We start from the raw sequence: 17,119 nt of genomic DNA on the forward strand, positions 1-17,119 counted from the left end.
CAAATTACCTAAATTTATCAACGTTTCAAATTCAAAATGGCCAACATCCCTGTGTTAACTCTATGGAGAAAAATAAAATTATCAATTTTCGAAAATCTAAGACGGTGAAACATTTTCTCACACCAAGAGCTTTAAAAAGAGGCCCCCCACCACCCCCAGTGGTAGATCAGAAAAGAAATGTAAAAGTTTGAGAGCCTGAATATCTGTGCCTGAGGCATGTTCTACTTTAAGTCTTGGGTAAAAGTCTACTTAAAAGTCCAAATACTGGCAATATAACTTTACATTTTCTACAAAATTTTTGGTCAACATCATCCTTGAGGAATAATAGGGGTCAAAAGTCAGCATTTTATCAACATTTCCTTGGTCAATAAGTCTACCTACATGATGAAAAAAGTGGAGTTTCAAATCTGCTTTACAAAATCACATACCCTTGCTGTGGCAGTACCCTCCCCTTGGTGTGCAATGAGTTGCACAAAGTATCCAACTAATATTTTTGGAAATTGGTTTAATGGAACTGCTGGTAAACTTTGAACCTTTGGAAACACCCTAATGGGAGTTAATGCAGGGGTTTTGAAGAGATACACATGCAGACTGGAAACAATTTTTTATTTTTTTGGTCTGTTGGGTGAATTTGTTGCACTATTACGTTACATATAGACATTGATTTATGATATCTTGCCAAATCATGGAAATATGTGATGGCTGTAAAATTGTACACCAATTACAATTCACCAGATTTTGTTGTCTTGTAGAAAGCCATCATAATTATGCTAGTAACCATGACATCAAGGCTGTACAGATTCCTGCTATCATAATTGTTATTTTGGTAGTTGCATGTGGTGTACCTGTGTTGGTGCAAGAGATTCTGTTAAATGTATAAACTTTGAATATTGTTGGCAAATATCTTCCACTTGTTTCTGAAAACTATCAAACAAAACACTAGACACTATTGAAATATAGCATTTTCTCTTGCCAATTTCTTTGAAGAAATATAGCACTTCAGCAAACTTCTACTTGGAGATTGAAAGTACTAGTTTTTTAAATGCTATATAATTACAATAACCATTGTAATAACACTTCAGAATACCAAAGAAACTTCTTGTAAACAAACTGAATTTTCAAACAGTACACACTATTGAAACAGCAATTTCTCTTGCCAGTTTTTGTTTGAAGAGCGCCCTCTATTGTACTTCAGCAACTTCTATTTGGAGATTGAAAGTACTACAGTAAGGGACGATTCAGAATTTACTTCCAGGGGGAGGGTGGAGGATTTTCTATTTTCTGGGTGATTTTTTTCCACGGCCCCCCCTAGTAAATTATAGAAAAAATCTATGGCCCCCCCCTCATCTTTCGTGTTTTTTTTACATGGCCCCCCCCCTAATATATACATGCATGCTTATACACTATAGACATATCCAGTCTAACAAGTTGCAGGAACTGTAGTGGACATTTAATCGATGATATAACAAATCATTTCAGGGTTATGTGACTATAAAAAGAATGATTTGCAGGGACTGCAAGTGGCACACTTTTGGAAAGGGTAGCAATAAACATATCTGGTTGTAAATTTCTGAAGAAAAGTTAATTACTAAATATGAATACGTTTTTCGTTATATCTCACTGATACATATGATGCACACAAAGACAAGCAAAGATGTCAGTTAGAAATGGTGAACAGGAAATCAGAGGAGCAGATAATTGGCAAAGTGATATATATCTAGAAGTTTAATTGTACATCATTTGCAGATATCAAGATATTTCTGGAAAGTAAGATGTACATGTACATGCACAAGTTCAGCATACGTTTTCATTTGATGATGCTGAATGCAGACTCACGGTGAAAGTTTTAAACATTAGGAATTAAAATTGGTGAAAGCCAACTTGTTTTTAATTTTCTCTTTTTTTCTAATTTGGTTGTCATAAAACCAAGTAGCTGCCACGGAAAGCAACAATGCTGAGGAATATTTTAGATCATTTCTTGAACAAAACACCTTATCAAAAACATGAATTCACATGTTATTCTGCTCATTCCATTAACAATCCAATGTTCATATTAAAATGCAGATAACCCTGTGTAAGTCAAAGTTCACATTTTGTCAGCAGTATTTTTCAAAATTGACAGAGCATTCATATTCCAAATTTTTTAACAAACTTTAATCTTAAAATAGTCATGATGCGCATGTTTCAGATGACGTGAAACAATACATATTAATTTGTTTTTTTGCCTTTTCTGCCAGCCGCCACTGAGAAATCTTTGATTATACATATCAGAATGAATGGGACACAAAAGTATTAGCATCAATACACAATGTGTAAGCCTATCCATATTTCTCCTAGCCTCATACACACTGAGATCACTTCTTGGACTACAGCAAATTTCTTGTGTACACAATATTTCAACAATCCGACACCATAGCATTGATGCAGAGCCACATGATCTTCTGGATGCACATACAGGATTATTGGAAAATCAACCCTTTTATTGTAGATGTAAGCACTGTAAAAAGTTATGTAGAACATTTAAAAAATTTAGAAAGGGTAAAATTGATGAGAATGAAACATAGAAAAAGGAGCAGAAAAGAAGAGAGGATAAAAAATACGAGGACTATGACTGGTTAAAGTTGCTCTTGAGTGGGAACCTTAAAAATTTAAACGTAAAAGAATTAGATAACTACCTTGATAAACATAAATTACCAAAACAAAAAAAATTGAAAGCTGAAAAAGTTCAAATTATAACCGCACATATACATGCACAACCTTCATTCAATTTAAGAAAACTGTCAGGGAAAGATGTAACAACTTATGTCACAGATGAGTCAGAGTCAGATAGCAGTGACTCTGAATTGGAAATCTCTGTCAATGGAGTCATTGAGAGTGATGATGATGGTGTTGGTTCTGAATATAATAGTGACACAGACACTGAACTGACGAAATCCCAGAGAACCAACGTGACCATGTTACTTTAAGAAGTGGCAGAGTAGCAAGTCGTTTTGTTTTGAATTAAGGTGGAGCTGCATGTTGCCAACACAGTTTTTTCAAAGCAATATTTCTCATCAAAGATGACAAGGAAACACCCTCATACCATATATTTTCAAAAAGCAGAGACTCTAAAGTTTAGTATGGTAGCAGTAGTTACTCAAAGGATGAAGTGGGTGTATATTTGGGGTAAAAAACCTCAATTTTGGTATTAATGATAAAAATTAATTTAAGTCAAAAACTAGACAGTATTTCACTTGAAAGGAGAGTATATGTAGAATAAAACGACTATTTTATTTGGCATTATCCATCCTCATTTTAAAATTGTAGGGGTTTAAAGACTGACACTCTAATAATTGATTAAAATCATGATCAGCAAAATTAAAATGCCTCTTATTCAAAATGCCTCTTTTTAAAAATGTAAGAGCTTTATTGCCAAACAAAACCAATTGATAGTCGTTTTGTTATATAGCATTTAAAAAACATAATGTGAAATTTCAGAAAATTTGACCCAGTCGGAGTGGAGTTATATTCTTCGGAAATTTTGAAATTGGGAGGCAAAAGAAGCCAAGAAATCGGGTGATTTGCATACATTTGCACAAATTAACACTTCTTTATCATGCAACTTTACACTGCTTTACAAGCTACAAGGTAAACCCAACCTGATGATGCTGAATATTTGCTGTAATTTTTAGCATTTGTTCAATGTTCATCTCTGTGTATCAGCATTTGTTTGTTATTCTATCACTACATAGAACACCCAATGCTGTATTTAGCAACATACCAGTGTGAACATAAATGACCATTGTTATTGTTGAAAATGAATTCTAGCCTGGACTTGATTCGAGATCTCTTTTCAACAAAAACAACCCCGACTGTTTACTGTATGGTTTGTGTTGACATGCTAAATACTGGACATTTCATGACGCTTCAGGGAGGAGAACAAGATACTGCAGTAGATGCATAAAACAAACCACTGTGAATATTACCGAATTTGGCAGCTAAAGGAGTTTAACTAAACACGTTGAGTTTATCTGTCACCCAGGTAGTATCTATGGTTCTCTTTTGTAGAGATCAGAAATTCTGGGCAAATATTGAATTGATGATTTTTTTCCTTGGCCCCCCTAAAAGATTGTGGTATTTTTGTCTGGCCCCCTAAATTTTCTTGGGGAAAATGGGTGGCCCCCCTGAAAATCCTCCACCCCCCCCCCCCTGGAAGTAAATTCTGAATCGTCCCTAACATTGAAATGTTGTAAAATATTGTTGCTAATCTCAATATTTGCAGTATTATAATTCCATTGTTGACTAGTTGGATTTCAATTCAAAATTACACCAAAAGACTGATCAGAGCAGTATAAACACATACATTATGTTTCTGTAAGAGAAATTGGGTTATGTTGAATTTACTTAGGTTGTTAGACATGATTAAACATTACACTGAGTACAGGCTCTCAACACCATCCATTTTAATCCTTTGAGCACCAAAGTCAATATTTGTTGCCTTTATAAAATATACCACAGTCAATTTTTTGCAGATTTTTGCCAAAATTTTGATAAAAAACTGTAGTCAATGAAATGTGATATATATTTGGTCCAAAATTATCAAAATATGACAGAAAAAATAATAAAAATTGGAAAAATGTTACAATAAATTTTGGTGGGAAAAATTACAGCATTCAAAGGGTTAATGAAATGAACACCTAAACACTTACATAACAGAATACCCTAAATGTTCACAGCATATTAGACAAACCAAGACCAGAATCAACAACATATACTTTAACAAAAGACGTTCTGTTGCAAGAACACTATAGTGGCTACTCCATTGACAGCAATGAATTCAAATTTCCCGAGATCATGTCATTGAAGACAGGAAAACTGTAACTATGAAGTCATTGTCCTAGAGACTGTATCACAGTCATCTATGTCACAGTGAATTGTGATACAGTCGTGAATATCTAGTGATCTGTGATCAGTTGGGTACCTCGGTTAAAATGACTTATAATTAATGAACTTTATTTTAAATCTGACAAAGGTCAACACCCAAATCTCCTAGACCTTTGTAATGTCAAACAACATTTTTTCAAATGAAGTGCGAAAATATAAGGGGAAAATGTTATTTTATTTGCTTCAAGCACATTCAGATTAATTCTTATCTTCAGCAAATACATCTGTAGGAAGTGAATCTCCATGAGTTCTCAATGCAATGTGGATGATGCAGTTATACGTCCTTTTATCAACATCTTTGAGATAATCCAAGCTTTGGTTCACAACTGGTGTTAGGGTCCACCACGTGTTAGAGATGGATTAGTTACAGGATATCCCCTTAAATCATACTTAGTATTAGCTGTGTAAGGGTCCACCACGTGTTAGAGATGGATTAGTCATTGGAGTGTATCCATGTACCACTAGCCTAACAACATATGCCAATAACGTGGGGCAGGATGCGCTTACTATTTTCGAAACACCTGACATCACTTCTTGGTCTTTTGGCCAGAGGTCCATATATCTTTCTTTCATGAATTTGACTTTGTTTGTGTACCGTCTATTTACTGTCTGTTCTGTGCTGTTTTGTGTCTATGTTTACAACTACTGTCTTACAAATTTTGACCTAGTGTTATTGGATTATGGATTGGTATGATTGCGATTATTTACTTTGAAACCTTACCTACTTGTTTGTGAACAGTTAGTTTTTCCAAACAAACAGAAAGTTGTTGTCTGCAACAACATTTGTTTGGTACTTTGCATGAAGAAAAAACTATTGCACTCAGTATTGTTGTCAGCGGCAACAAATACAACATACCGGACAATAACTGTATATTTGCATGACAGAGAGAATCACATTGCTGAAAGTTTAGACATTCTAGACTACAGTACTGTTGTCCTGTATTTTATCATTTCCTCATAGCAGCTTCTATCAGGCTCTAACTTATTTCAGCAAATATCATTTAACTTTCCTTTGTTGCTTACCGGGATGATTGCACAATAAAATGCAAGTCAATAAGTGTAAATATTTCAAGTACAGTCGGGTCAGTCACAATCAGGGTGCGCTAGAGTGTGTCACTTAGGTCAAAATTTCAAGTTCATGATAACTGTCCAGTTAAATAATATGTTGAAAGGTTATGGTATGGGGCGTATCTTCCTAAAATTTGGTGAAGCAAACGTCATTAGTTTTACCACAGTGCACATTGTTTTATATGGTCGACGCAGTGTCACGGACGCAACAGAAATGTTGTACATGAAACACAAATGTCATAATAAAATTTTAAAGAATGATTTGTTAATGCTTTCTTATGTTATTACAATATAAAAGATGCATATTGGCATTAAAATAAGCTATACTTGGTATGATGTACTTAATTTTCCATGAATAAACACAACCTCAAGTTTAGTGAGAAATACAACAATATTGATCATATTTTTTAATAGGACTTTCAACTTCTCTATGTCCTTCCGCTGGTATACCGTACTTAAAAGTTTTATTGTCATGAAGTAACCATGCTATAGCAACAATATTAATACCATTCAGTCTAATCAAAATGAACTTCTTTCTGAAATATTTTCTGTTTAGTATGACATGTAATTTTGTCACGGACGCTACCAAAATCAAACTTGAACGTTAGGTCAATTTGAAATATAAAAAGCAATTAACAATCTGGTTTTTTCTTTCTCTTTTCTCCAAAACCTTTCTCTATCAAACATTTAAATTGTGAAAATTCTGTCAAAACATTGACAATTTCTTTAAATTGAACAAGAAAGCGATTATAGCAACTACTGCAAAAATCAGTGGGAGTAAAAAATCACTGCAGCTGAGCTTACTTCTGGGATCAACCCTCGAGTCGTTTTCTAACGACACTCCTCATGGTCTATAAAACGAGCATCAAAAACAAATCCTTCTTACAAAATCATAGCTCGTTATGTAACTTTTACCAACATGTGAAGGAGTAAGCAGTCTGTCGATATCCGAAACGACAACCGAAAAGTCCGGTGAGTTAATTCAAACACACTTTGCCCATATCGCTCAAACAGTTAAAAGGTTTCACGATAGCGGTTTCAACAACGGGGAAAATGAATTTTTTTTTAATTTGTCTCCATTTTATGCCACAACTTATCGTATAAAACCAAGATGCAATCTGTCATCGAATTGGTACTACAATCAACCAAACTGAAAAGATTGCTGAGCAATACAGAAAACATCATTTGGCAAGAAAATAAAGAACTGAAAGAGCTGCCATATAAGTAATCAAAGTTGGCGGCACGAATTAAATAAACCAATACTCTCCTCAGACCAAACCGATTTCAAAGGCCGTTTACAGCAAATATTGTTAACGAAACCATGAAACCTGAGAATGGCTAAATACAGAGAAATAAGATTTATTTCTTGAAACAGCCTTTCACAACATGCTTTTCAAACATCGTAAAGCAGGCACCAATATCGACCCGAATCTATTACAAAGTCCATGAATAATTGACACAAAACCAAAAGTTCTGTTAATCAATTTAAATGCCTAAAACAAGCAATCGTTGTCAGATTAGTACAACATTTTATATTAACATAACGAGCACTAGCAACGCTCAAAATATGTCCTAAAACAAAAATCCTTATAAGCACCCAGAAACTCCGGTCGATGCTGGGTCATGTTAATTATAATGACACCACACACTGGATCGCTCACTATAGAGTCAGTCAATAGGCTAACTCTCTCAATAACGTATCTGGCTTCTCCTCCTTGAGGACGAAGATGACTTCATCACATAACCAAGTGGAGGGGATACAAAACAAGAGAGCGACTGATGAAGGAACCCCATTTTTGGTCCCGAAACACCATTAAGACAAATCACTCAATCAACAAACCGATTTATTGGGGACCCAGATCACATGACTAGGGTCAAAGCACTATTGATTCACCGGTGTCTCGCCATGTATTCCACACAAAATAAATGGAATGATCCTCTTATTCACCATATCGAAATACAAAACAATCTTGGTAGAGCCGATGTGTGGAGTTGCCCTCATTTTCCTTTATATAAAATGTGGTGGTTATTTCACATTTAGATTGGCTTATAATCTGAAAAACAATGTTTGCATTTTATTGTAGCATCCGTGACATAATGAATTGAAATGGAATACACAATAATAAATGCATATACAGCACAGAATTCATTGTTCTTTTCACTAGAATTCTAATAACATATTCAATATAATTACTGCATTCTTAAAAAACACCAATCTAAGTGTTACAGTTGAGGCTCAACATAACTTTTTGAGTGTTTTATTACTTTTTAAAAAATAAATTTTGTGCAAATTTACAATTTTATGCCTTGAAAACATTTTGTAACCCAACTCCATGTATGTACACACAATACACACTAGTATTTATATGTTTCAGTGGATTAACTGCTTTAAAATGTTTTAAATAGTTATTAATTATGACTATGTAGTAAACATCGTCACGGACGCTACACCGTCACGGATGCTACATTTCCATATTTTAGGAATATTAATAGTGAACGCAAGGGAGAGTAAATATATAATTTGTTTATTTAAGGTAGGCAACTATTGACACTTAGGCCTGTGACATCAGATCTTTTATAACTCCTGTTGTCCTTAAGATATGAGTGTGTCACGGACGCTACAAGAAATTCCGACCACAACGATCTCCATTTTCATTTATTCACAAAACAATACAATATGAATTTTATTTAAATTTTGGTGTATAAAATGCTTGCCATGGATGTTGAGGTTGGAATTAAATTCAATATTACAATATTTTATCCATTTTTCTACATATAAACTAAAGGCATATGTACTTATGGTCATAAAACACAAAAAACATAACGATGTTACAGTTTTGGTATAAAAATACCACAGTTTCTGTTCCGATGCACATAATCACATGAAATAACTTGTGAAAGAAAGGTTAGGTATTCTGCAATAACATATGTAAGCTAAAAATTCCACAATTTTAACACTGTGTTCCAAAAAACATTTTGAAATTAAGTACATTTTGAAGTGAAACAGCATAACGCTACTTTTTACAGTTTTTAAAGGCATTTTTGTGGATGTACAACCAAACCTGCACAATATATGCAATATTTCTTTATGTGACCAAGTTAGTTACAACTATTACTATTTATTAGAAACAAATAAGCAATATAATATCAGTCTGAATAGCAGTTATATGTCCATAACAATGAAAATCATCTAGCGCACCCTGATTGTGACTGACCCGAGTGCACTCACTGTGTGGCTGCCATATTGACTGTTTCTGAAGTGTTTTTCAATAACTAAAATAACGGCATCTCTATGATTCTGCACATCAAAACCTGCACAGGTGTCAGACAAAAAGCTGTAAATCATTTGTGTAAATTTCCACATCATTTGATCAAATCAAAGTTCAACCAGGCTGAGTGATTGTAGAACTGTACCAGTACATATGAAATATTTCTCAGCATCAGTTTCAGAGAAGAAGAGTAAAGTTGATGGTGGACCCAGGACAATCAACCCTCATATCAGAATAGCTCTGTGTTGTTGACAGTGGAACTAAAAAGTTGACTGGGCAAACATTTAGGAAATGCAAATCTCAATTCCATTTAATAATCTCACAAACATGGCCAAACAGCCATGAAATGTTCTTGTAGCCAAAAATTATCATCACTTCTGGTGGTGTGTAGATATGATATTTACTTCTGCTGTCAACTTAAACTTTACTGAAGAAATAAATAAAATATATCATATCGACGAGCCAATAGATGTGATGATGTTTTAGCTACAAGAACATTGCATGGGTGGCTTAGAGTAATAATTGTATGGTTCACCAAACGACAAACCATTGAAACAAAATTTTAGGATTGCTGATATTTTTAGGTGATGTCAGAAGCTTCCAGCAGACCAAATACACTTTCAGTCATTTCTGTCAGAGTGTACTGTACTACTGGCAGGTACATTTTGATTGTCCATATCCTAGCACTCAGGTAAAAAATTTCTTGTTCAAGTGGGTGATAAATAAAGTTTGCTTCACTGTTTCACTGTCCATATTGTGAAAATTTAGTCCTTTTTAAATTGCATTCTATAATGAGTGGGGCAGTACATGACATAGCATTTGATTTGATTTGTGTCCCAGTACAGGGCCCAGTGGATGTAAAGTCTTTGTAATAAAGTCACGATGCATGTCAACTGTAACAAAGTAACTGTTTTTCTTTCTGCATTCTTTAGACTTTCAGTCAAACTCTGGTCTGAAAAGATGCCTGCGATACATTCTTCGAGGTCACTTATGGGTGTCACAATTTCTGGTCACATACAACCATGTGGTGGCACTTTAAAACACACATCAATCTAATGACTCATTCTGCCAAGGTCTGATTTTGGGGAGCATCAAGCTACTTAGACAAGAGACCTCAATGGCAAGTGAAGATGGCAGACCAAATCCATGTGCAGTCATTTCCATTTATGCTCAATGCAGTGTGCTGTGTCACCAACAGGTATAATTTGATACTCCGTAGCCTGGTACTCAGGTTAACTGTTTTATGTTCAAGTAGGTGATATATAAAGTTCGCTTCACTGTTTCACTATCCATGGAACGTAGGTGAAAAGCTAGTTCTTTTTAAATGATTTATGTCCCGTTAATATCATATTACAATATTAATTCTCAAATGAGTGGGGCTAAATATGTGTCTCAGCATTGGATTTGTGTTTAGGGCCAGTGGATACACAATGGTTGGCTTTTTAATGAAGTCATGATGAAACAATGACAGAAAGTAACTGTTTTTCCATATGAAAAAAAATAAATCAAATTTGACATGTTTGGCTCAAAATGAAACATTTACATGAGTACCAGTAGTATATTGAGTGTGTCATTTGGAAACCTAAAAACTTAATCTGTCCTTAGATGCTCCAGCCTACAGAGTGTGTCATTTGGAAGCCTAAAAACTTAATCTGTCTGTGGAAGCTCCAGCCTACAAAGTGTGCAATTTGGTTCCCCAAAGTAGTAGTCTATCTGTGGATGCTGGACTACGGTGAATTTCTAGTCCTGATTTACATGTCTGTTATATTGGGACATTGTTTTCAATTTTGTGTCAAAAGATGCTAGAATGTTGCATTGGGAAAAACACTTTGCAAGGAATGTGATGGTTTGAAAATATTTTGATTTAGCCATTATACATATCCTTGTTATATGTACAAACATTTTGTCTGTCAGTAAATAGAGATTCTCTATCAGGGTATACAGTTCTGCAAATTACACATTATTAGCCATTGTCTGCCCTGAAAAAGTTACTGATAGCACGGAAATCATGTACAAATCACAGCAAGCAAAGATGTCCATCAGTGTGCCCTCTAAGGGCAGGTAAAAATTGTTTTATGAGCCAAATTGAAGAAAAGTTGACATGCTGTGCGTCACCGCATGCATGAACAGGTTATAACTAAAAATCAGCAGTAAGAAATATAGCGCCCTCTATGATCGTATGTCTTTCTCGATTCCTGATTATACTCAGGCGTGAGTCAGTGAGAAGACAATGAAAACAACAATGGCTACCTACTGTACTTGCCCATTGATCGTTTGATCGGCACATAGTATGAATGCAGAGACTTACAGAAATGACATTTTCGGATATTTTTTTACCAAAAACTACAGGGAAATATGTTATCGCCTGTCATTCAGCTTAAGCGACATGTATGACATGGAAAAAGAAAAGCCAATGACCCAGTTGTGGTTTAGTCTCCATAGATACCAGTGCAATCTGATGTTCATGTTTTGATAGTGGTAAAGTTCGAAAGCAGAACTTGAGACACTGTATCAATGGCTACATTATTTAAAATTCCAGTTTTAGCATATTGTTAGACATGCTGCAGTGACAATCGATCTTGATCACAACCAAACACAATCGTTTGATTGGCACAAATTTCATGGCTTTAACCCAATAATTCAGACCAAATCGTGTCCAAGGGAACAAATATCTCAATTCTGAGTCAGAACCTATGGGTGACAAATCCACAGAAGATGGAGAGCAGCCGAGCTCATCACAGCTGACAAACATCATGATATCAATGTTCAACGGTGCTGCATGCAACATAGATGACACAACTTAACTTGTGACAATTGTGATGTATTGGTAAGCACAAGGCAATATCAACATCAACAGCGACTACCCCCTAAAATGTTAAGTCTGCCCCTAATTTTGATGAATGGGGCACACAAAGTGCCCTTTCAACTTAACATAAAACACTGCTCAGATAACATCCTTTTCTAAATCTTTGAGGTTTTAGAGAGTGTATATCACTGAACAGATTTCTGAACTTCCTTGGACTTGGGTAGATGATTCACTCTTACAATGTGACAAAAAAGTTTGCTACATGTACATGTGTACTCACAAATGTAGGACCAGTCCAGCAACCTATACACTGCCAAATGTACGTGTATCTCTTGTAAGAGTCTGTGGTGATGGATTTACAGAAAACGTGCAGTCACCATTCTGGCAGGGATTGGTCAGGCTGCAAGGATTGACAAGTATAGTATCCTATGGAGAAAACAAAATATCCTGATATGAATGAGCATTTGGTCATTTAAAACTTAATGGATATACCGGTACACTATCACAGATATTCTCAAAGATCCTGTCAGTAAATGAATACAGAGGTCACCGGAGACCTTTAGTCCCCACAACTCTTTTGTAGACATGGTTTAAACAAAATCCACAGATTTTAATCGTACGTTTTGATCCAATAGATGGATTTTCAACTAAAAAAAAATACAATGTAAGAAGAGGAGCGGCTTATACATGAACAGGGGTGTTATACTTGGATGAATGCAGAAGTAAAGATGGGAGCTAGGTCAAAACTACAAAAAAGAAACCTTTTTCCTTTTTTTTTTGTTGTGGAATATATGTTTATTCATGTCATCTAGTCAATTCCAGACTTAGTCAATTCATCATTGTTAAAGTTTACCAACATCACAAAAATATCGCCTTGCCCCTGTTGGTGACATTAGTTTTTCCCAGCACAGGAATAGACAATTCTCAAGGGCCCTCGAAATCCTACAGCCAATGAGAGGTATCCATCAGTATACAATATATAATTAGTATATTAGACCTTTGAGTTTGACCTCCGTATATCTTGTACAAGACAAATTATTGTGACAGTAATCTGAAAACTAGTAATACTTCATTCAACATCACTTCAAACTCTTTTTTTGTCATTTGTGCATTTGTGTAATACTGAGTTGTCACTTTTCAGCTATATTTGGAAAAATTGACTGTTTGACACCCTCCACAAATGTGACCCATGTACTTGCATGCAGACACTCGGGAAAGAAGTCTCAGTATTTTTGTATTAGTCTGCCTACACATTGCCTCATCAATGAATGAGCTAACAAATGCTAAATTTATCGATGGAAACTGACTAAAAACAACAATGTCAAATTCTAAAGATGTACATCTGTAATATATCTCATAATAATTTTTTTGTAGTTTTAGTCAACGTTCTATTGTTTTCAACGCTGGTATGGAATTTTTTGCAAGGTCGGGTCTCAATGACAGCCATTAGCTGAGCGTAATGAAATCCGTTGTGCAGACGCCATTTATTTTATCAACTTCAGTATGCACACGTTTTTAGAGGTGAAACGTTGTCTGTCAATTTGCTTCAAATCGATATCAATGTAATAATTAAATTACCGGTACTACCGATATTTCAATGCTAAGAGTTATTTTTTGAATGCAGTGAGTATTTTCAAGTCGATCTATGTTTGTCCGCTGTACTACCGCCACAGCATGAAAGCTATGTGTGATGTAAACAAATACGCACACACAACATGTTGACCCCATTGAGATAGTATTTCTCGGTTTGAAGGTTGGACAGAATCTTGTCTGACAATGAATTGGTCTCATTTAGTTTGTGCAGCTGAATCCTGATGGCTATGGCAAAATGGCAGATGAACTCTAGAACATCTAAAACTTGTACTTACGCACTGAAGTTGTGTGGGATGGCAAACCCGGAAGTGTTCGAATTTGCATACTGTAATGGCGAAGTTCTGAATTACGTACTAGAAAATGTTATGTATACACTTATTTGTAAGTTGCTGCAGACAACATGTTTCATTTATTTCTCATTTATTTCTATTTCTAGGGTTCACTTTGGATACAATCAGCCAGATGATGGTGGCCCAGCCCCAAATGCATTTAGATTCCGGCTGACCAGACGGGGAGTGCACACAATGACTCGAGTATACAATTTTTTTATGCTGTTTTTCACTGTGGAGGTGATTGGCCGTATATGTGAATATACAAACATATACGGCCATCACAATGTCATCTCAAACCCAAGGTATGGAGAAGCTGATGGCAGTTGGAGTGACCTTACACCAGATGAGTTGTACAAGTTCATCGGGTTGCTGATTTTTATGGGTCTGGTAAGGCTACCAAACTACGACTCTTATTGGAGTGTCCAGTCTTTATACAGCGGCTGCTGGGCAAGATCCTTCATACCATCTCGCCAACGATTTAAAGCTATATGGCTTTCTTGAAAATCAGTCACCCAGATCATGAAGATGCAGAGAACAGACCATCTAAAGTTGAGGAACTGTACACACATATGAAATACATTTGTAAACAATATTTTCAGCAAGTGTCTGTGGATGAACGTGTGGTGGCTGCAAAAGGTAGGGTCCCTGTGAGGCAATTTATGAGGGACAAACCAAAGAGATTTGGAATTAAGTTATGGGTACTTGCAGATGCTGCAACAGGTTATACCTTTGAATTTGATATTTATTTAGGGAAGAGGGGAACAAACACATCAAGGAATGGGTTTGGATATGATGTAGTCATGGGTCTTTGTAGGGATTTGTATAATAATGGTTACCATGTTTATTTTGACAATTTTTATACTTCCCCAGTGTTATTGCATGATTTGAGGGAACAAGGTGTTCTTGCGTGTGGGACAATAACAAAAAATCGACGGGGTTTTCCAGCTTGTATGAAGGATGCCAGGTGGGAAAGGACTGCAGAAAGGGGATCAATGCGATGGTACAGGGATGAAACAATATGCTTACTTTGCAATGGAAAGACAATAGGGCAGTGTGTATCATGTCAACCATCCATACTTCATCTGAACATACCATAGTACAGAGACGTACAAAATCTAGGGAGGGAATGTTTCAGAGAATTGAAGTGAACCAGCCAGTTGCAATAAGAGACTATAATAAGTTTAAGTACATGGGGGTGTTGATTTATCAGATCAGCTGATAGGCATGTATTGAGTTGTGCATAAATGTACAAAATGGTGGAAATTATTTCAACAGTTTCGGGAGGAGTTCCCAGAATATGATGAATTGAGGAGACCCTAGGATTATAGTCAACTTGACTTTAGGGAAGAACTGATAAGACAGCTTGCAGGCCTTGAGAAAAATTCAGAGAATCCCATATTACCAAGACTTAACACGAATAATAATGTTAATAATAATAATAAATGCATTTGCCATTTATTGAAAATATAAGAAAAAAACTGTAGACACTGCTATGCTTCACAGGGCAGGGAAATAAAATGTCAAACTAAGTGCACTGTGTGCAATATCCATCTTTGCCTCACAGCTGAAAGAGGGAGCATCATTTAAATATGTAAATAAATAAATTATAAAGATAATAAAATTTGGGGAAAAGTTTCATATACCATAATGATACTGGTATGTTCAAATGTGATATGGATGATTGACATGATCCGGAGTTCTTTGAAATACGTTTTGATTTGGAATTCAAAATTTATCATACAACTCTTCTGATGTAAGATCATAGTTGATCTGCAAGTTGATCTTACAATACAAATTATTGTTTTGAAAGCAGTGAAATATATTGTGATGTAGTTCAAAATTTATTGTGCAACTCTTCTGATGTAAGATCATAGTTGATCTGCAAGTTGAACTAACAATACAATTTATAGTTTGAAAGCAGTGAAACATATTTTGATGTAGTTCAAAATTTATTGTACAACTCTTCTGATATAAGGTCATAGTTCATCTGCCACAGACACACAAGCCCAACTGCCAATAAAATTTATAGTTTGAAAGCAGTGAAATATGTTTTGATGTAGTTCAAAGTTTATTGTACAACCCTTCTGATGTAAGGTCATAGGTCATCTGCAAGCCCATAACTGACAAAACAAATCATAGTTTGAACGCAGTGAAATATGTTTTGATGTAGATTTGATAATGTACTAACACTGAATCAAGCTATCATACATGTGTACAGGTCATAATTTCAACAAACTGTGTATTTTATAGTTATTTGCTGGTCATCCTTATTATGTGTGAAACATTTGCCAGTTCAACATGCAAATATTTATGTCAAGATTGTACAGAGGAGTCTTTGAATTCCAGATATGAATATTGATGTATAAGTTCCAGTCTTATTTATATTCCTCATTTGCCATTTCATTTACTTATTATTGAATTTCAACATTGAAACACATTCTTATGTTCCAATTTGCACCTATACTGGTGAAGGATATTTCACCTCAGGGATTTCTAAGCAGTTCTCTTATAAGAGACTTTCAGCCAATTTTAAGTTTTACAACTGCAGCAAAATGAGTGTAAGTTCATTGTTAAATTGTGTTTGCATGGACATGCATGTTAGAAATAAGGACATAGTCCCATGAACGTGCCAATTTTGGATAATGAATCATTGTAAATATTTAATATTTTTAGATCTTTTCTCAGGAAAACAAATACATTGTTCATATCATAAGGAAAACAAAGAAATATTATAAGATATTCTTTCTTTTTTAATGAGAAAAGCGAAGTATCATGTTTCTGTTTCCACTTTTACCAGAGTGGTACATTAAACTTATCTTTCTCCGTTTATAAAATGTATACCATAGTCTGTGTATGTATATATGTGTACATGTGTATGTACAAATGTTTGTGTATTTATAGGGTTTGTGAGTTGACATAACTGTGCTTAAATTTTTGTGATGTCATATAAGTATTTGCCTAAACAAACAAAACCTATACTCTTTGATATTGAGATGCTCTCGTGGAAAGGGCGACTGCATCCCAACCTATTCCTAAGAGAGTGCAAAACAAATTTGCATATAATTGCATAGAATAATTTAAAGTGCATATTAAAAGGACGGAATGTAAAACAAAATACAACTATTGAG

General features: G+C 35.1%; 1 long non-coding RNA gene across 1 annotated transcript in view; it reads left to right on the forward strand.

Annotated features, from left to right (window-relative positions):
- LOC139145910 (uncharacterized) overlaps positions 1-16,766 on the forward strand; it is a 39,680-nt gene extending 22,914 nt beyond the window's left edge. The window contains exon 3 of the long non-coding RNA XR_011555044.1: positions 14,096-16,766. This is a non-coding gene — a long non-coding RNA (uncharacterized lncRNA). The remainder of the gene's footprint in view (positions 1-14,095) is intronic.
- Positions 16,767-17,119: the final 353 nt, after the last annotated feature.

Source organism: Ptychodera flava, chromosome 12 (genome assembly GCF_041260155.1).
Source record: "Ptychodera flava strain L36383 chromosome 12, AS_Pfla_20210202, whole genome shotgun sequence".
NCBI classification, from domain to species: domain Eukaryota; kingdom Metazoa; phylum Hemichordata; class Enteropneusta; family Ptychoderidae; genus Ptychodera; species Ptychodera flava.